We start from the raw sequence: 22689 nt of genomic DNA, 5'->3' as shown, positions 1-22689 counted from the left end.
GAAGATAGGAAACCTTGCCAATCTTCCTATAGTTTATTGTCCTGAGCACAGGCCCCTCAGTACGTGCTCTGGGAGTTCAGCCTGATTGGGATAAACTTTATGTGCACATGTTCTTGGCTGAGTTAAATGCCAAATTTAAACAGTGTCTGAAGGAACATGGGATGAGGAAATTGAGCAATGAGGAAGGAATAAATTTCCTGGTCTTGGTGAGGTTTTAGGTAGAAGGTTGCTAATATCTTTCCTTTTCACTAAGGCTCAAGGTAATTAAGTAAGTCGTCCTGAAGAAAAATGCAAAAGTGTTTTGGTCATGCTGGCTTATATCTGAAGTCTTGATACTTTGGATAGAGACAGAAATATACCATGACTTTTATCCTGTTTTGATTTTATAGTGAGACCTGGTCCCACTAAAGGAAGTTCTAGATAGGAGAAGAGGAGTGTTGGTACTTCTCCATCAACAAGCAGAGAACCTCTCAGGTGCTTTCACTAGCACACTTATAGAGCTGTTTCTCCTTCCTGCTGCTGACATTTTCCTGTTATCATAATAACTGGGATTTGTAGTCTATGAGATGCCAGGTATAATGACATATCTGAATAAAAATCATGTGGGTTTTTTTTTTTGAGGTAGGATATCTATTTAAGGCAGGCTAGCGACATGATTTTCTTGCATCAGCTTCACAGAGCTTTGGGTGACAATGATGTTGATGTTCTATTTAGGCCAGAGTTAGTGATACAGAATGCTCAAGTTCTGGAGCACCAAAATCCACAAATCATTAATGTAGCTGCTAGAAGCTAAAAGATGATACACAGGTAGGCAAAGACACAGGTGACAATAAACAAAAGCTTATTGCACACAACATAGGTCAATGCCCTGCTCTCTCTGGCCACTTACCTTTCTATAGCCAATAGAGATTTAGTGGGAGCAGAAGAATGAAGTTCTCCACAGACTGACTGGAGCCACCTGAGGATACAGAGATTCTAAGCTGAATGAGGAAGTGGAATGCTTGTCAGTTACTATTGAGTGCCTCTCCCCTCCCTGACTTTCTGGATAGATGGCTGTAACACTGGCCACCACACTAGTTGTCCATTTGGCATTCCAGGACTCTTAGCAATTTCATTCAGCAGTATCTGTAAGAGAAAACATGATTGTACAGTGGTTGGAATCCCACACATTATGATGGAAGACCAGGGAAAGGAGGAAGCAGTGGATGCTACAGTTTTCATGAACTAACACCCAAGCTTGATTTCATGGAGACAAGGGGCAGTTTCTCATGTGCACAGTAAAGAAAATGGTGATACAATTATAAAAATATTAGTTGAAGTATGTGTGCGTACATGTGCCTTTACATCACAGGAGGTTTCTCCACTTATGTGCAATATATGAGTATGTATACAAGTGAGGGTCTTCATGAGTGTGAGCATATACTTGTAGACGTTAACATTCATCCATGTGTTCTTTGGTCTGTGTGTGCTCTCCCTGCCTCTAAGCATATAGCCTATAAGGATAAAGCAAAGAACTTGTTGTCAGGGATTCTACTGCTGCCCTGGGATCCTTTTACCACAGCTCAAAGGGCATCCAAGCAAGAGAGAGATGTGGGAAGGCTGGGATGAACTTGAAAGCCTAGAGGGCCCATGGTCTTCAGAAGAGGGATGGAGGCTTCTCTGGATTCTCTGTGAAAAAATCCTAAAAGTGTCTATTTCTCAGCTTACTCCTCCATACACCCACGAAGCTGCAACCCATGCTGTTTTGGAGATATGCATTGTTGAGTGCATGGGGAAAAGCAGGGCTTTTCACAGACAAGCTTACAATATAAAGAACACAGAGATTTCTGTATAGGTCAAATCTGTAGGCCTTTTGATGAGACAGACTCTCAGCTATCTCAATTAAACTTACTTCAAGTTGTTCAACAATCTACCTACCCACGTGGTTCTCACTGACTGTTTACAGCTCTTTTTCCTATCTTCTGTCTTCATCAGTATCTTTTGATACTTCTGAATCTGCTTTTGCCCCTTTTGTCTCTCTCCTCCCTGGTCAACCCCAGTAATTTCTGACCCAACTATTGGCTGTCAGATATTTATTATTAGCACTCAACAGTAAGACAGTGCCAGAACATCTTCTGGGTTGCCATCAGGCAATGGCAGGTGGGAAAGGACAAAATTTGCAAGTCTGAAACCCAGTGATGGGTCATAGAAATGGCAGTATCAAACTCCTGCCTTCGCTGGGCTGGGGTGGCACATGCCTGTAATCCCAGCACTTTGGGAGGCAGAGGCAGGTGGATTTCTGTGTTCAAGGCCAGCCTGGTCTACAGAGTGAGTTCCAGGACAGCCAGGGCTATACAGAGAAACCCTTTTTCAAAGAAAAAAAATCCTACCCTCACTTTGCTCTTTGTCAGTACAGAATTCACAATTGAAAATGAACACACACCTTCATACAAAGTAAGTAATGCCACCACAACAATTGGTGGATGTGCTCACAGCATGCAAATGTGGAGGACAGAAGACAATCTAGGGTGTTCCTTTTGGGATGGCTCTACTTTTACAGTTGTGAGCCAGCTGATGAGGTGCTAGCAATTAAATTCAGTTCTTCTGCAAGAGCAATGCATGCTCTTAATCACTAAAGTGTCTCTCTAACCCTCATCTAACATATTTAACATTTGTTTGTGTGTATCTTTGTTTGATATGGAGCATTAGTGGTATGAAGTGTGCACATTAGCAGACAATATCGGGAAGGGAGTTCTATTCTTTAATCTTTATATTGAATTTGGGAATGAAACTAAAGCTGACAAACAGAAAATCACAAGAAATTACGACATAGCAAACCAAAAGAAGAAGAGAGCTTAGGAGAAGACAGAAGATTCTGAAACATATTTTTACATATTTAGGAGTCACCTAAAAATACTGTATTGAAAGCTGTGTTTGGGGAAGACTTTGTAGAACTCTTTAGACCCTATGGTTCCTGCTTCAGTCTCGGTTTGTACCAATCAGCTTTGATCAGTTGACTTAGAAGGTTTTAATCTTCATGTGTCTAGTGTCTCCTCTGGCAATTGTACTATTTCTACTTATTTTTCTACTTCAGGGTTCCCTGAGCTCCTCCAATGAGGGGTGTTTAATGGAGATATCTCATTTGGATTGTGTGCAGCTCTCTTTCTCTCTCTCTCTCTACTCCCCTCCCTCCCTCCTTCCTCTCCCCCCCTCTCTCTGTGTGTTTCTGTCTGTTTGTTTCACTGTCTCTCTGCCTGCATAATGTCTGACTGTGGGGTTTTGCATTTGTTGACATCAGATACAGGAGAAACCTTCTCTGATGGATGAATAAGGCACTGACCTATGAGTATAGCAGAATATCATAAAAGGGAATTATTTTGTTCACTGTATTCATTTGTGTATTTATTTTTAGATCTGTAGGATTGATATTAAGTATTCTGAATATCTAGTTTCCTTTCCTTGGCCACTTAAGCAGGGTCTGATATATGTAACTCCCTTGAGGTTCAGGAGTGGCTAAGCCCCTCCCCTGAGCACCTCCAACTGCCAGGTTCCACAGAGAGAACACTCTAACTGCCCTACAGGCTGGCCTCAGTTTCCCCATCCACACTCCATCCTCACAGAGTAGCCCAAGCACAGAAGTCGAAATCGCAGCCATCCCTACCCCAGAAAGCTCTGTGCCCAGCCCCATGAACAGGTTTATATCCCTGTCTTGGATTAAGTTTTTCGATGCTTTGCATTTGAGCAGAGGCAGCCGCACCAGAGGAAGTTAAGTTTGCTTCTTCCTCCCAGCCCCATTCCCCAGGAAGAAGACTCGAACTCAAAATATATTTATATATACACTCGTCATATAGTTAGGCTCATTTCTCACTTATTCATAACAAAAATTAAGCGATTTAGTCTAATTGATATTCGGCTGGGAGTCTGTTTACCTTTGCTCAGATAACGTGGGCCTGTTTTGTCAGTTTCCCAGGAGAATCTTCCACCCAGCACTCTCCCAGAATCCTTTCTGCCTCCTGTATGTCCCGCCTCCTACATTGTGCCAAAGCTATAGGCCATCAGACTTTAATTGACAGGTGCCTCATCCACACAGATAGAAGATATTCTCTCCACACAGCCCTCTGGGTTTTTCCTTCCCAATAAAATTTTTGTGTGAGAATTTTGGGCTGTGTGACTCTATAGAATTCCTTGCCTTCTGATTGCCAGGTTACTTTTCTATCCCCGCTGTAACATGTACAGGGGGGTTCCATCTCATATGACATGAACTCAGATTGTTTGGTTACTCCCACATCTTTTGTGTCACTATTGTTGTAGCATATTTTCAGTTAAGATATTAAAAATATTTTTACATTTCTTGGTTATATAAGTGTAAGTATTTTGCATGAATATTTGTGTGTGTGTGTGTGTGTGTGTGTGTGTGTGTGTGTATACAGTGCATATCTATTGGCTACAGAGGTCAGAAAATTGTTTCCAAGTCCCTTGAAAATACAGGAAGTTAGAGGCAGTTCTGAGCCATTCTATCAGAGCTGGAGCCCAAACCAAGGTCTTCCAGACAAACAGCCAATGGTATTAATCACTAAGCCAACCTCCCAATCTGTCTCTTGTTTTCTTTCTGCATCAACTGAAAGATACTTGAGGCATAAGAAATAATATTAAAATAAAATAGATTATCTCTACTTTCTTATTTTGGACATTACACATAGAAAAACATGATCATACAGGTTACCTAAAATGAGGAGCCAAGATGACATGCATAGGAGAAAAATGATATTTAGATATATTTGCTCTGTTTACTCTTTGGTGTATATCTCTGACTGATTTTAGTGAATTATTCACTCCATGAAGATTTGCTAATTTTTACTGTTCAGGAAAAAGAGAAATAATAACACATTTAGATGTATTTCAAAGATATTTACTACAAATTAGAAAATGGTTTCAGAATGCCATTATAATCAAGTTGTGCTTGGCTCCAAAATGATGAATGTAGATATTTCCTTCCCTTGATTTCACAGTTTATGGTTTTCTAATGTAACAAAGATAACTATTTTAACTAAGTGTAGGATCCAGAATATCAGCTGCCAATCACGAAGCAACCACTTCAGAAGCACTTTTCCCCGGTTATAATTGAGAGTGATTGTTTGCAGGGCTGAGACTGCTTGGTGAACAATTAAGTAGGATGCATTCCATTGTCATGGTGCTAAATGAATGACATAATCCATGTCCATAAAGAGGGAAACATTTTGTTCAAAGACTCTCAATAACAATTATAATACAGGCTTCTTCAGAAACAACTTCCAGGATATAAAACAGCAAGGGAGGGGACAGAGAGGAAGAAGACTATGGAATTCTACCCTCTGGAACAGGCAGTAGGCAGGGAAAGATATTTTATTAATATACAAGAATAGTTATATGGAATCCATTGATCTTAGATGGATTAATGTCAACTCTCTGAAGTTTTCAATAAGTTTTAATAACATAATGTTTAAGCCTATATTTAGAAGACATCCTAAAAAATTTAAAAGTCACAACTTGTTGATGCTAATAATAATAATCTCTCTGTGTGTGTGTGTGTGTGTGTGTGTGTGTGTGAATGTCACATTGTAGCCCTATATAGTAACTCACATGTTATATTATATATAATATATTATATTATATTATATTATATTATATTATATTATATTATATTATATTATATTATATTACAATATAATGTGTCCTGCCAACAAATTGCGCAGAGACAATGATAGAGACCGAGGGAATGGTAAACCAATGATTGGCCCAAATTGATACCCATCCCATTGGCAATAACCAGTCCTGAAACTATTAATGATACTCCTTTATGCTTACAGACAGGAAGTTACTCTAACTGTCCTCTGAGGGACTATCACCCAACGGAAATAGAGGCAGACTTGCTCCCAAACTTTAGATAGATTTTGTGGAGTCTTATTGCAAATTTATCCAACTATGAAGATGATGAATTTAATATTGTACTTTCATCCACAGAGATGATTCAAAGTTGCATGAACATAGAAATAGAGGAACATGCAGAATGCCCACATTATCATACAGTTTAGGATTAGTGGGGACAACATGTACGTTGTACTTTTCAGATGGTTATTGCATTTAATATAAGAATTTGAGTGTTATTCCTGCTACCTGTTGGACACTATTACAGTTGTTACTATTGGTAACAACTAAAAAGAAATGTATTAAAGGTTATTTAGTTCTCTTACATAGCAACAAAATATGGCCAAACTTATTCTCAGAATCCATCTACCTCCAGGATGTCTTCTCTATTAAAAACTCAAAAACAAACAAATGAAGAACAATAACAACAACAAAAAATCAGAAGAACAAAGCAATGAAAAAATGAAATAATCAATGATATTTTTCTTATACCCTTATTTATTTCCCTATATCATCTATGGTACTCTACAGAACATATACAGAACCTACCATCTCTTTGTGTAAGGGTACATGATTCACCTAAGAAGGAAATACTGCACACTATTCTGTATAAGTTATTCTGTATAAAATGTATACTTATTCTGTATAAGTTCAACATGCTGGGGTCTCGCCATTACCAAGGTAGATGACCAAGGGAGCTTGCAGGCACATGAGTGTATTCCAGGATAGGAGACCTCTATCTTACTCCATCTTAAAGGCATTCATTACCAGGCATGGGAGCTGGAACTTGTTACTGGGGAGATCTGGAAACTTGCCTAACCAATGTTCTTGCTTCAGGCTAAGTAACTGGGCACTTTCTAGTTTTTGACAAACTGCCTGGAGCCTGAGATTTTTTGTACCTGACTTGCCTGGACTTGCCCAGTTGTTTAGTCTTAGCCTCATAAACTGCCAGTTTGAAACCTGTCATGGAGTCAGCCTAGCCTTCTCACATGAAGCCAAACACTATTCAAATGATTACAGTGTGCCATAGCTACTTTTTTTCTTTATCTCTTTACGTTTTTCTTTTCTCAGGAGTTTTTTTATGCACAACTTCTAAAGTTTCCCATTCTCTCACAACAACAGCACTTTTGCCATACTCTCCTAGTACCTGTGCCTGGGGCAATGTCACCTGAAATTTGCATTTGTTTAGCTCAATGCACATTTTGTTACCCTTTCTTCTCTGCAGACTCTCAGATTCCACCTTTTCAATTGTTAAACATCTCATTGAAGGCTTTGTGACAACTCTGTGTAAACTTGAAACCAGAAAACCAAGACTCTGATTTAAAATCACAGCTCTTAATGATAGAGAACTTTAAGAAGGACACAAATAACTCCCTTAAAGAAATACAGACCCAGAAATGAACCCACACACCTATGGTCACTTGATCTTCCACAAAGGAGCTGAAAACATGAAATGGAAAAAGATAGCCTTTTCAACAAATGGTGCTGGTTCAGTTGGAGGTAAGCATGCAGAAGAATGTGAATTGATCCATTCTTATATACTTATACTAAGCTCAACTCCAAGGGGATCAAGGGTCTCCACATAAAACCTGACACGCTGAAACTAATAGAAAAGAAACTGGGGAAGACCATTGAGGACATGGGCACAGGGGAAATGTTCCTGAACAGAACACCATTAGCTTATGCTATTGACAAATGGGACCTCATAAAATTACAAAGTTTCTGTAAGGCAAAGGACACTGTCAAAAGGACAAAAACGTCAACCAACAGATTGGGAAAGGATCTTCACCAACCCTAAATCCGACAGAGGGCCAATACCTAATATATACAAAGAACTCAAGAAGGTAGAGCCCAGAGAACCAAATTACCCTAATTAAAAAGTGGGGTATAGAGCTAAACAAAGAATGTTCATATGAAGAACTTCAGATGACTGAGAAGCACCTTAAGAAATGTTCAACATCATTAATCATTAGGGAAATGCAAATCAAAAGAACCCTGAGATTTCACCTCACACCAGTCAGATTGGCTAAGGTTAAAAACTCAGGAGACAGCATGTGTTGGCAAGGATGTGGAGGAAGAGGAACACCCCTCCACTGCTGGTGGGATTGCAAGATGGTACAAACACTTTGGAAATCAATCTGGTGGTTCCTCAGAAATCTGGGCATGACACTTACGGAGGACTCTGCTATACGACTCCTGGGCATATACCCAGAGGATACCCCAGCATGCAATAAGCACACATGCTCCACTATGTTCATAGAAGCCCTGTTTGTAATAGCCAGAAGCTGGAAAGAACCCAGGTGTCCCTCAACGGAGAAATGGATACAAAAAATGTGGTATATTTATACAGTGGAGTACTATTCAGCCATTAGAAACAATGAATTTATGAAATTCGTAGACAAATGGATGGAGCTGTAGAACATCATACTAAGTGAGGCAACCCAGTCTCAAAAGATCGATCATGGTATGCACTCACTGGTAAGTTGATATTAGCCTAGAAACTTGGAATACCCAAAACATAATTCACATATTAAATGATGTCCAGAAGAATGGAGGAGTAGTCCCTGGTTCTGGAAAGACTCAGTGCAGCAGTAAAAGGGAATACCAGAACAGGGAAGTGGGAAGGGGTGGATGGGGCAATAGGGGGAGGGAGGAAGGCTTATGGGACTTTCGGGGAGTGGGGAGCCAGAAAAGCTGAAATTATTTGAAATGTAAATAAAAAATATATCGAATTACATCTGGAACAACAAAAAACCCAGGATAGCTAAAACTAGTCTCAGCAACAAAAGAAAGTCTGGGGGAATCAGTATCCCTGACCTCAAGCAATACTACAGAGCAATAGTGTTAAAAACTACATGGTATTGGTACAGTGACAGGCAGGAGGATCAATGGAGCAGGATTGAAGATCCAGAAATGAACCCACACACCTATGACCACTTGATCCTCGACAAAGAGGCTGAAAACATCCAATGGAAAAAAGATAGCCTTTTCAACAAATGGTGCTGGTTCAACTGGAGGTCAGCATGCAGAAGAATGCGAATTGATCCATCCTTGTCTCCTTGTACTAAGCTCAAATCCAAATGGATCAAGGACCTCTACATAAAGCCAGACACTCTGAAGCTAATAGAAAAGAAACTGGGGAAGACCCTTGAGGACATCGGTACAGGGAGAAAGTTTCTGAACAGAACACCAATAGCGTATGCTCTAAGAGCAAGAATTGACAAATAGGACCTCATAAAATTACAAAGTTTCTGTAAAGCAAAGAACACCATCAAAAGGACAAATCGGCAACCAACAAATTGGGAAAAGATCTTCACCAACCATACATCAGATAGAGGTCTAATATGCAATATATACAAAGAACTCAAGAAGTTATACCCCAGAAAACCAAATAACCCTATTAAAAATGGGTACAGAGTTAAAGAAAGAATTCTCACCTGAAGAACTTCGGATGGCTGAGAAACATCTTAAAAAATGCTCAACTTCATTAGTCATCAGGGAAATGCAAATCAAAACAACCCTGAGATTTCACCTTACACCAGTCAGAATGGCTAAGATTAAAAAGTCAGGAGACAGCAGGTGTTGGAGAGGATGTGGAGAAAGAGGAACACTCCTCCACTGCTGGTGGGGTTGCAAATTGGTCCAACCACTCTGGAAATCAGTCTAGTGGTTGCTCAGAAAACTGGGCATGTCACTTCCGAAAAATCCTGCTATACCACTCCTGGGCATATACCCAGAGGATTCCAAAGCATGTAATAAGGATATATGCTCCACTATGTTCATAGCAGCCCTATTTATAATAGCCAGAAGCTGGAAAGAACTCAGGTATCCCTCAACAGAAGAATGGATGCAAAAAATGTGGTACATCTACACAATGGAGTACTATTCAGCCATTAGAAACAATGAATTCATGAAATTCTTAGACAAATGGATGGAGCTGGAGAACATCATACTAAGTGAGGTAACCCAGTCTCAAAAGATCAATCATGGTATGCACTCACTAAAAAGTGGATATTAGCCTGGAAAACTGGAATACCCAAAACATAAAACACACATCAAATGAGGTACAAGAAGAATGGAGGAGTGGCCCCTTGTTCTGGAAAGACTCAGTAAAGCAGTATTCGGCAAAACCAGATCGGGGAAGTGGGAAGGGGTGGGTGGGAGGACAGGGGGAGAGAAGGGGGCTTATGGGACATTCGGGGAGTGGGGGTCCAGAAAAGGGGAAATCATTTGAAATGTAAATAAAAAATATATCGAATAAAATAAAAATACATCAGAAAAAAAGAAGAAAAAAGAGAGAAGAGACAATATCAAGGTAGAATATTGGACATACCTGGGGGAGTGAGAGAAACACTTCCTTCATAAAGCAAAGGGTGCTTCTATAACATTTTGGGAGTTATCTTAGTGCATAAGCTGATGGAGATGTTTGGGAAGGAATGGAAATCTAAAGAAAATGAATAACAATTACTTTTACTGCCTGTTCAGGTAAAAGTAAGGGTTAGTGTGGCTATTAACAATCTGGATAGGAGTCACTAGTCAACGGAGTTCCATTTTCTTTTCCTGTAGGCAAGGGAAATGACTCTAATCTTTGAACAAGATTTATTTTTATTAATTTTTTATAAATACTAATTTTGGTTTTGATCTTTTTGTTTGTTTGATTCTAACCACCAGGAATCCATATGTAATCTATCTTGAGCTGGGCAAATCTTGGGATTTTAGAATATATGGACTCCCTGAGAACTAATTAGATTTAATTTTTAGGAGAATCTGGTTATTCCCTTGACCTCAACATAAATTAGCTACATAAACTTTATTGAATCCTAATAAGTGCGTGTCTTCTTCTATAGGCTTCAAAAATTCCTGTGATTTTTGCATTTATTAGACTCTAAGGTTCACAGTGCTGATGAAGTCTACATGCTGTCCTTTTCACATTCACTTTGAATAGGTTTAAAAAACTAGAAACTGAGTACCTTTGGAGATGTATATATATCCTAATATTTTACACAAATAGTTCTCATATTGTTGCACATATATTATTGTGGTTATCTATCTATCTATCTATCTGTTTATCTATTTATTTATCTATCTATCTGTTTGTGAAAATACGTTATTCCTTACAATTTTTCAAACAATTACAAAAAATATTTTTGAAGCCACTAAGAATAAAGAAAGGCAATGTATGTGTCAGTGTGTCAAATGACATGAGCCTTAGATAATTGACACCACAATTGTCCATCAGTCTGACTACTAAATGAGCCTCAGACCGCAGTAGTTTGTCTACCAACTTTAGTCACCAATTTGATGTTTAATAGGAAGAAGGCAAAATAAAATTTAAATTCTATTGATAGATTCTCACTTCCAGGCTCCACAGAAAAGGTATTTTTATATCTAATTTGAATCTCATAATAGACTAACGATATCAGGAATCATTATGTATTTATTCCTCCACAAAATGGATTTCCCACTTCTTGGTCACTTTTTGGAAAAATATTATTTGTTGTTGTAAAAAATGCTGCATCTGTGATTTAAAGTCTCTTACTCTAATTTGATGGAAGTGATGAATCTCGGCCAATGTGGTGAAGGAGATAGTGTTACAGCGGTCTTGAATGACATCAGCTTTTTACCTCCATCTTCCCTTCTTCCCCGTGTAGCCAACTCTCCTTTCCTTTGGTAAGAGCTCCTTTCTGAACATGGATGATGTCTGGGAAGTTGGCCAGGTGCCCCTGATACAATGCTAACAGTCCATGATCAGGTCCATGGCCTGCCTGGGCTGCTCAGCAAAGAGTTCTCTGATGGCGTCATAGGCGTCTCCAGGGAAAGCAATGGCCTGGTTCAGACCCGCGGACAAGGCCTGCTGATGCAGCTCAAAGGCTTAGCTGCGGCCCAGGAAGGACTGGCCCACCTTCTGATGCTCCTTCTTGAAGCCAGTCACCTGCTTGCGCATGCGAACTCGTTGGCAGTGTGGTTGAGCTGCAGCGCGCTGTCATCCATCTTGGGGAAGGATTTGAAGCAGTCTTTCTTGCTCTCCACCTCCTGCAGGTCCAGGGCTGCGGCAGGTGGTGTGCTCAGAGTGAGGAAGAAGTTGGAGCCACCATCTCAGCCTTCTCAGCCTTCTGCTTACCCTGTTTCCAGGTCTTCTCATCAGTGCTGCTGGGACAGCTCAGGAAATGCTGGAAGACATGGCACTGCGCCAGCACAGGGTGGCTGGCCATGTGGTTCATCCAGCAGATCAGACCCTTCCTGCGCTTGGAGATGAAGTCCTCCTCGAAGCGCCTGGTGGCCTGCTTCTCAGGCAGATGGGGCACCGAGATGACGGGAAATTTCTCTGCCAGGCAAGCACACAGCCAGTCCAAGTGCTGATAGCACCTGTGCGCGGGCACCTGGGTATGCATGAGCACCAGCTTGTAAGAGATGCAACTCTTCAGTCCTTGAACTTGGTCTGCTCGGTGGGGTCGTAGATGGTGCACTGGAAAGGGTAGGGGCTCTCCTGCCACTCGGGCCGTAGGGACCCAGCACCATGCACACAGCTTGTCCCCATCCTTCAGGAAGCCTGATGCCTCTCTCAGCACCAAGGCCTCCCGGCCCGACCTGACAGAGGTGGAGAAGTGATTAAGGTTGAGGCTCACCGAGGCGGAGCTCTTGGCTCCAGACACTTGCTGAGGCTGGGGAACCGAGTAGCCGCGTGAGCCCAGCGACAGGTCCCAGCCTGTGGACAGAGGTACCCGCTGGCTGCGCTGCCACCCGCTGCTGCGGAGCCTGCGCGGTCTGGGTACGCGCCGCTGCCCAGAGCGCCTGGCTGGCTCATCAGCCACCTTGGGGCTGTCATCCCACTCATCATTCCAGTCATCATCTCTGCCTAGGCTGGCCTGGTGACCAGGGAGGAGCTGCTGGGGCGACGGCTGTAGGGCGCCCCTGCTGGAAGGAAGCTGGCGATGCCAGCTGCCAGCAGCTGGAAAGCAACGGGCAGAGGCTCAAAGCCGCCCGGGTGGCGCGGTGGCCACGGCTGCTGATCCCTTCGAGCCAGCCCTCCACATCCTGATCACTGCACAAGCTCAACACCTCCTGTGCCTGCAGTGAGATCTCAACGGGGTTCTCCGACTTAAAGCCTTAGAGAGCCCTGGCACGCAGCGCCACGTTCCCGAGCCCCGCGCCCTGAGCTCGGGCCAGTCGGAGGGCCCAGTGGTCACTATCCGTGTCCCTGAACGCAAAGGGAGCTTGGAAGGAGCTTGGAAGGCAGCACAAGTACCGCTTCCTGCTTCACTCTAGCCCTCCCTGCAGATCTGCTCTGCTAGCAGGAGCTACTGCTGCACAGGCCGCTTCTGGCCAGGGTGGGGCCCGGGCCTCCCCACAAGGTTTTCTTACCACTGGTCCCTTTGCATGTCTGTGCCTAGATGAGTACAGAAAGTGAATCTCTAAGTGTCCTTGTTGCAATGCTTACATTCCATTCCATGTCTGACCCAGACACACACATTTTCTTCACTTCTCCTATTAGATCCTGCCCTATTATTCTCACCACTCCTTGCTTGTTGGTCTAAGTGAAGACACAGATTAGGTCTTTTCATATCACAGCTGGCCCTGTACACATAGACACAACTCAATCCCCAGACCGACTTGCTACTAGCCAGAGCAGAGTTGTAAGTGAGGTGGTACTATCAGTACAGGACTAGGCTGAGGGGCCAGGTCATCACTTGTAAATGTTCCTAGATCAAAACATGAGGAGGACACAAAACATTCTGATCTCCAATGCTCTGTGGAGTAGAAATTAATTTATGGACAGCGGGTGAGGCTCCAGACATGGCTCAGTACTCAAAAAACATCTCATTCAATCGGAACTTATTTCATCTCAGCACCTATATGTTTGCACATAAGTTCTCTACTCAATTTCTAATTTCCTTGGGTAACCTTGGCTCTAATAATGAATTCATATACCTACATATCGACCAAAAATTCACATGCACAAAGTCTTCTGAAAAAAAAATTAGAAATCCATGAACATAGAACTCTGTAACCATGTACCGGCTCAGGAGACTGCCTGGGTCTCCTCAGTCTTGATACATGTACCTAAGGGGAGGTGGGGTGGGGGATCAGGCAGAGAACCCATGGGGAAGTAGAGAGTGTGGAGTTCTAGGGGAAGCTTAAAGTCCCTGAAATTCCCAAGACAGCAAAAGATGGAGAATATGGAATATTTTAGCCAGGTGTGTATGGACACACTTAAAGAGCAGTTTATCCTCCTTGTTGCTGACATTTTCCTGTTAGCATAGTAAGAGGCATTTGTAGTCTATGAGGTGTCAGGTATAGTGACCTGTCTGAATGACAATCATGCATTTTTGAGGTAGGATATCCATATAAGGCAGGCTGGCCACATGTTTTCTTGCCTCAGCTTCAGTGAGCTTTGAGTGACAGTGATGTTGATGTTCTATTTAGGCCAGGGTTACTGATATAGCATGCTCAAGTTCTGGAGAACCAAACTCCACAAATCACCAATATAGCTGCCATAAGCTAAAAGATACTAAATGGTTACACAAAGGCACAGGTGACAAGAAAGACTCATTGCTCACAAGCTCTGTTGCTGTGATCTCTTAGGCAACTTACCTTTAAATGGTCAAGAGAGATTCAGAGGGAGCAGCGGGATGAAGTTCTCCACAGACTGAATGGAGCCACCTGAGGAGACAGAGATTCTAAGATGAATGAGGGAAGTGGCATGCCTGTCACTTACTGTTGAGTGCCTCTCCCCTCTGCATTGTGAGAGCACTATGCATCTATCTCCATCTGTGACATGGCTTTCTAGATAGACGTACCAGGCTGAAAGATTGGCCACCACACTGGTCCTGCAGTTGGCATTCCAGGACCCTTACAGATTTTATCCAGAGATATCTGAAAGAGAGAACATGATTGGACAGCTTTTAGGGTCCCACACATTGTTTGAAGTCCAGGAAAAGGAGGAAGCAGTGGATGCCACAGTTATTTATCATGAACTAACACACAAGTCTGGTTTCATGGTGACTCAGGGCAGTTTCTCAAGAGTACAGTAGAGAAAATGGCTATACAATTGTAAACAACCATTTTGCAGTATGTGTGTCTACATGTGCCTCTCTCTCACGGGAGGTTTCTCCAATTGTGTGTGATACATGAGTATGTACAGAGATGAGGGTCTCCATGAGTGAGAGATTATGCTTGTAGATGTGAGCATTCATACATGTGTACTTAGTTCTGTGTGGGCCTTCTCTGCCTCTATGCATACAGCACAACGAATAAATCAAAGATTTTGTTCTCAGGGGCTCTATTGCTGCCCTGAGAGCCTGTTACCAAGGCTCAAAGGGTATTTGAGCAAGAGAAAGATGTGGGAAGGCTGGGCTACACTTGTCAGGCAGGAAGGTCAATTGTGTTTGGAAGAGGGATGGAAGCTTCTCTGGATTCCCCTATTTAGGAAACCATGAAATTGTCTATCAGTTTAATCATCCATACACCCAAGAAGCTGCATCACATACTGTTTTGCAGGTGTGTATTGTTGTGAGCATAGGTGAAAACAGGGCTTTTCACAGAGCAGCTTACAGCATAAATAAAACAGAGATTTCTGTATAGGTCAAAGCTGTAGGCATTTTGATGGGATAGCTCATTTAAACTTACTTCAAGTTGTACAACAATCTACCTACCCATTTGGTTCTCACTGTTTACAGCTCTGTTCCCTATCTTCTGCTTCCATCAGTATCTTTTCCTACTCCTGCATCTGCTTTTGTCCCCTCTGTCTGTCTCGTGCCCTGGTCAACCCCAGTAGTTTTGACCTCTCTATTGGCTGTCAGATATTTGTAATTAGCAATCAGCAATAAGGCAGTGCCAGAATATCTATTGGATTTCCACCAGGCAATGACATTCACATTTTGAGCAGCTGTAGATCAGCAAAATTTAAAATCTAAAACACAGTGATGGTTCAGAAATGACAGCATCAAACTCCTGCCATCACTTAGCTCTTTGTCACTACAGATTTAACAATTGAAAATACAGCGATGTACCTTCATATACAGTAAGGAATGTCAGCTGAACAGTGGGTGGATATGTGCACACAGCATGCGAATGTGGAGGTCAGAAGACAATTTCAGATGTTGCTTTATGTTACCTTCCACTTTCATAGTTGTGAGTCAGCTTATGAGGTACTAGAAACTACAGTCGGGTCTTCTGAAAGAGCAGTACATGCTCTTTTTTTTTTTTAATTTTTTTTATTTTCTATATTCTTTGTTTACATTCCAAATGATTTCCCCTTTCCCTGATCCCCCATCCCTATATGTCCCATAAACCTTCTATCCCTTCTCCAATCACCTCCCTCCTTTTTCTCTGTCCTTAGTACATGCTCTTAATCACTAAAGCATCTCTCTAACTCTCATCTAAGATACTTAGCATTTATTGGTTTGTTTGTTTGATATGGATCACTAAAGGGATAAAGGTTTGGAGGCCAGCAGATAATTTTAGGAAGGGGGTTCTCTTCTAGATCTGTATATTTATTTTCAGAAATGAAACTTAGAAAAGCTCAACAAAGTAAGACTTAGCAAACAGACGGAAGGAAAGAGCTTAAGAGAAGACACAAGAAACTGAGACATATTTTTACACATTCAGGAGTCCTATAAAAATACTAAACCGAAAGATAAGTTTGGGGAAGACTTGTTTGCATACCCCAGTACACCCTATGTTTGCTGCCTCAGTGTCTGTGTGTACAAATAAGCTTTGATCAGTTGACTTAGAAGGCTTTGTTCTCCTTGTGTCTAGTCTATCTTATGGAAAGTATATTATTTATTCTTATTTTTCTACTTCAGGATTTCCTGAACTCTGAGGAGAGGTACTTAATGGAAGTATCTCATATGGAGTGGTGTGCTTCTCTCTCTCTCTCTCTCTCTCTCTCTCTCTCTCTCTCTCTCTCTCTCTCTCTTCTCTGTGTGTGTCTGTCTGTCTGTTGGTCTTTCTGTATGTATCTCTGTCTCTCTATCTCATAATGTCTGATTGTTTGTATTTGTTCCCATCAGATACATGAAAAACCTCCTCTGATGGCTAAATGAGGCACTGAGTATATCAGAATATCACAAGAACCAACTAAATTGTTACATTTATTTATTTATGCATGTATTTTTAGATCTGTAGGATTGATATCACTTAAGTATTTTGAATATCTACTTTCTGTTCTTGGCCACTCAAGCAGTGTCAGATATGAGTGTAAATCGCTTGAGGCACAGGAGTGGCAAAACTCCCCTGAGCACCTCCAACTGCCAATTTCCTCGCAGAGAACACTCTAACTGCCCTCCAGGCCAGCCTCAGTCTTCCCCATCCACACTCCATCCTTAAAGAGTAGCCCAAGCACACAAGTCGAAATCCCACCAATCCCTATCTTCAAAGATTTGTGCCAAACCCCAAGAACAGGGATATATCCCTGTCTTCTACTCAGTTTGTTTCTGGCTTTCATCTGAGCAGAGGCAGCCAGCCCAGTAGAAGTTAAGTTTGGTTCTTCCTCCCAGCCCCATGCTCGCAGGAATAAGACTCAAACTCAAAATATATTTACAAATACTCTAATCATATAGTTAGGCTAATTTCTGACTTTATCATAACAAAAATTAACCCATTTATTCTAATTCATATTCTGCTGTGTGCCTGGTTACCTTTGCTCAGATACCATGGGTCTGTCTTATCACATATTCTCAGGTGAATCTTCCAATCAGCACTGTCCCAAAATACTTTCTGCTTCCGGTATGCCCCACCTCCTACAGTCTGCCTAAACTATTGGTCAGCAGAATTTAATTGACAGGTGTCTGATCTATACAAACAGAAGATATTCTTTCCATATACCTCTCTGGGTTTTCCCCTCCCAACAAATCTGTTGCGTGAGATTTCTCTGGCTGTGTGACTCTGTGGTATTCTTTGTCTTCTGATTGCCAGGGTACTTTTCTATCCTTGCTGTAACATGTACAGAGCATCCCATCTCATATGACATGGCCTGAACTCAGATGGTTTGTTTACTCCCACATCTTTTGTGTCACCATTGCGGAGCATATTTTGCAGTCAGGATTTTAAAAATATTTTTAGCATTTTTGTTTTTTGAGCATAAGTGTTTTGTATGAATGTGTGTGCGCACCATGTATGTCTATCAGCTATAGAAGTCAGAAGGTCATTTCCAAGACCCTTGGAAATGCAGGAAGTTAGAGGCAGTTGTGGGCCATCCTATGAGAGCTGGAGACCAACCTAGGTCGTCTAGACAAACAGCCAATGCTCTTAATCACTGAGCCAAGCTCCCAACCTGACACTATTTTCTTTCTGTATCAACTGAAAGATACGTGAGGCATAGGAAATCATATTTTCATTTAAACAGAATATCTGTTCTTTCTTGCGTTGGACCTTACAGATTAAAAAAAAAAAGGGTATATGGGTTGCCTAAAATGAGGAGCCATGATAGCATCCTTAGGAGAATAGGATATTCAGCTATACTACGGTTGCTCTTTTTACTCTGTGTTATATATCACTGACGGATTTTAGTGAATTGTTCACTCCATAAAGATTTGCTAAATTTTGCTGATTAGGAGAAACAGAAATAATAACACATTAAGATGTGTTTGAAAGATATTTATTATGAATCAGAAAATGGTTTCAGGATACCATTATCATCAAATTATTCTTGGCTCCAAAATGATGAATGCAACAATTTCCTTCCCTTGATGCCACGGTTTATGGTTTTTCTAATGTAAGAAAACATAACTATCTTGACTAAGTGTAGGATCCAGAATATCAGCTGCCAATCAGGAAGCAACTACTTCATAAGTACTATATCTTGCTTATGATTAGAGTGATTGATTTCAGGGCTGAGACTGTTGGGAGCATATTTACATAGCATGCATTCCACTTTTTTTTGAGGTTCTTAAACAAATTCTTTTCAGTAGCTGAAAAAGTCAGTTTCCTATGGACTGACAGGAATTACATAGAAGTAAGCATTTTCATTCTCCTCAAATGTAGCAATAATTGTAATCTGTACATTCATAAAACAAACAGTGCAATTATAAAACCGTGAAGGTGACATGCATACATTAATGTGCAGTGGGGATGGGGAGGACATAAGCATCTCCAACTTTCCTTACTGCTGTTCTTTGCTAGGTCTTTAGGTAAAAGGGCCGAGTCAGGAGACTTCATCTGGAATGCTGAAATCAAAGGTGAACTTCCTGAAGGCTGCACATTCGTTATCACAGAGAGAATGGAAACGGCCTCCTAGAGCAGTTTGGAAGGATCTAGAGTAGCATGGCTGGGCTTTCAAGCTGGAAATGAATGGGAACAGGGATGCATTTTCTGAAAAACTAAAAAAGATAATGTCTGTAGCTGAGGGTTCTATTTCTATTTCATAGCTGCTACCACATGAGCCCTTCCACCATTTTCAAACTCCTGTCGTTTCTGAGTCGATGCTGTTCAGTGGAGTTGTTTGTATGAGGGCTGGTGAGATGCAGAAGGAAGGATCTGGGTAAATGGCATCTTCCTTGAAGTCTTGGGTCCACGCTCCTCATCCGCATTGGTTGTTATGGCCGTTTCTCTGCCGTGTGAGCAGAGGTAGCAGGGTCCCAGGGTGCTGGGCAAGGTTAGTGCTGCAGTCTCCCTTGGCTGCTCTGGCCACACCTTACTCAGGCTTGCCTGGCCTGGAGCACAACTGCTAGCACTAGAGTCAGTCCACTGGCTCCTTTCTCAGGGCCAGGATGAGACAGGATGTGGAAGAGTAACAAGACGGGGTAACATGGTACCAGTTGGCCTCGGAGCAGAACAGAGAAACACATTTGCACTGATGGAAGTTCAAATTCCCAAAGTTATTCTGAGACAAAAAAAAAGAGGAGCTTTTCTTTGAGCACTGACTTCCCTTCATACACGCAGCCTGTGCACGTTGATCAGCTGAGCCTGGATGCTCTGGGGTGGTCTCCTCGAGCTCAGCTACAATAGCTCTTTTCCAGTGGTGCCACTTTGATGAGACCCAGAGTAAATCCTAGCATGGCTTCACAGTGACTGGGATAATGAAATCACCAGCCAAATGTAATTGCAATTCCATCAACCTTATATTTCACACACAAATTTAGAAAAACAAAGAGGATGAAAAAAAGTATAAAATTAAAAAGAACAAAATTAATTTCTATAAGAAATAAAAATATAGTTACAGTGAGATTTAAGGGAAAAAAGCTACTCAGATCATGAACTTAATTTTATTTTAAATAACTTTAGCTACCTTGCTGTTAACAGAGTAAAAGCAGAAAGAACAGGCTGCCTTCCCTGCAGACTTAATCAGAAAATCATATCTACAATATTGATGGAACTCGGTTCTTGTCCTTCTCCCATCTCATCAAAAATTATTGCATTTTCACCCAAACTGCATTTTGGATTCCTTGATGAATATACTCCTCTCATCCTCTTTCCTGGAGGGTGGTTTCCTTGGTTTACATCCATCTTTATAAAAAGGAGAAGGGGCGCATATGCAGAGGCAAAATATCCTCTTGATGCCAACAGATACAGAGTTGCTTGAAGAAGCTGACTGTACACACGAGCTGCCTGGGTCAGGGGAGGGGGCTGTGGTGGGAGGAGTGGGACAGCCTTTGGTGGACAGACAGGCAAGGCCCACAGGCTCTTCTTCCAGGGAAGGGACGGGCCTGAGCGATGGTTTTCCTCATTACCTCCCAACCTGTTATTTTGGGCCTCCAAAAGCCTTCATCTAGATCAGAAGCCAATGACTGATAATAAAAATAAGAATAATTAACTTTTGCCTCAAGAAATAAGATTGTCCAACTGTTTTGCCTTGTTATTCTTTTCAATATCCAAGGACTTTACAAAGAAGGAAACAAAAACCACTTCTCAATCTCCCACCAAAAGTGAACGTTTGTCTTTCTTTCTTTTTTTTTTTTTTCTCCATATGCTTTAACCGGAAGAATGGCTGCAGATTGAGATATCAAAAATCCCAGAGAACTATATAATATATTCATATAACTCTGCATGTCTCTTATTTAAATTTCACATTCCTTTAAAAGTGCTTATTCAGTCAGTAGCTGCTGAAGGAGGCTCTTCTGCTGGGCCTGGGGGTTCTGTAGTCCTGATGTGGGCTTTTGAGTTCCCAGTGGAGCAGGCTGGTTCAGGTGAGGGTCCCTGCCTACCAAATTCACTGTACACTGGACGTCAGCAAACACCTGAACCTGCTGCACCTGTAGAGCTCCTCTAGTCCTTAGTCACCACAGAAGAACTCTTCTGTCCTCTTGTCCTGGTTTCCATCTGCGTCTTTTGTGAGAATGTCAGTGGATGAGAGCTGGTTGCAGTAGAGGCCTGTGTGTCTCAGTGCTGGATCATTCATCTGCTCAGAGCACACAGCATTCATCCCCGGCATCTGCAGAGAGCTCATTTGCATCTGGACCATCATTAGATTTATGTTCTGAACATTCGCGTTTGCACCTGCCATGGACAAGGTGAAGCTCATGTTGTTGTAAACTGCTGATTGTGCAGGTGCAGGCTGGCTCGGGACAGCTTGACTGAACACATTGTTGTTTCCCATTGCTCCTTGCTGCCAGGCCTTCATGTCTGGTGACTGGTACCCAGAAGTGGGCGGGGTTTGTTGGAGCAGAGAGCTTTGCTGGAGGGGTGCCGGGCATCTGCACCATGGAGCCCCCAGGGCTCAGCATCATGATGAAGCTGGCCTTGCCTTGGGCAACCAGTCCTGATCCCGGATACTGGAAGACATTCTGCTGCATCTGAGGACAGGGCCAGGTGAATGGCGTCAGCCTCCAGCTTGCCCTGCTTGAAGAACAGGCATTTCAGCTGCTCTCCAAGGCAGCCAAGTTCTCCTCCTCCAGGGCCGCCCCGCCGTGCTCGCTGCCCCGCCCCCCACATATTCCCCCTTTAGGGAGCAAATGAAATGAAATTAGTCATGCCCATAAAGAGGGGAACCACTTTTTATTAACAGACTTTCAGTAATACAATTGTAATATAGGCTTTTTCAGACACAACTTCCAGGCTATAAAACAGGGAGGGAGTGGAAGAGAGAGAGGAGGAAGTAGGAATTCTATACTCTGGAACAGGATGCAGGCAGGGAAACATAGTTTATTATTTATACTTATTATTATTAACATATTATTTAAACTATTGACAAGAATAGTTATCTGGAGTCCATTTGATCTAACGTGGTGGATACATGTCAACTCCCTCAAGTATAAATGAAGTATTTAGTAGAATAATGTTCAAGTTTATATTTAGAAGACATCCTTAAAAATTTAAAACTTAGAAATTTTGACAGTAATAATATGTATTTATAAATGTGTATATATGTATGTTTGTATATTAATTGCTATGTAGCCCTACATATTAATTCACTCTGTAGATTAGGCTGGCCTCCATCTAAGTGATTTGCCTGACTCTGCCTCCAGTTCCAGGATTAAAAGTATCTACCACTAATCCAAGCCACTAGCATCAATATTTTAAAAGCCTGAAGAACCAGGTCTACATTAATAGCCTATTAGAACTCCATTCATTCATGTTAAAATTGTGAACTTTAGAAGTTTTCATCTAACAATAGCATAGGAGAGGAAATCTGAAACATTATTACCTTTAGTTGCTTTCTTACACTTTTATAACTTTTGTTTACAAATCGTAAATCAATGTTTAGAACACTAATTATTTAAGCTTTTATTTCCTTAGAAATTCTAATGAATTGTACTTGCACGTCTTAAGCTGGTTTCTAGACCCTCACAATTTACTTTAGCTTGAAACAGTTTCAATTCATTTACCAGGAATCCCAGATGTTGGTTAACTGAGAGTAGGGATTGCAAA

The 22689-nt window shown here is 41.7% G+C and overlaps 1 pseudogene; it reads right to left on the bottom strand.

Moving 5' to 3' along the window:
* Nucleotides 1-11320: 11320 nt before the first annotated feature.
* LOC127669484 (sorting nexin-18-like) lies at nt 11321-21442 on the bottom strand (annotated as a pseudogene).
* Between the last annotated feature and the right edge of the window lie 1247 nt (nt 21443-22689).

Source organism: Apodemus sylvaticus, chromosome 1 (genome assembly GCF_947179515.1).
Source record: "Apodemus sylvaticus chromosome 1, mApoSyl1.1, whole genome shotgun sequence".
Taxonomy (NCBI): domain Eukaryota; kingdom Metazoa; phylum Chordata; class Mammalia; order Rodentia; family Muridae; genus Apodemus; species Apodemus sylvaticus.
This window is presented reverse-complemented; position numbering and strand designations above follow the sequence as displayed.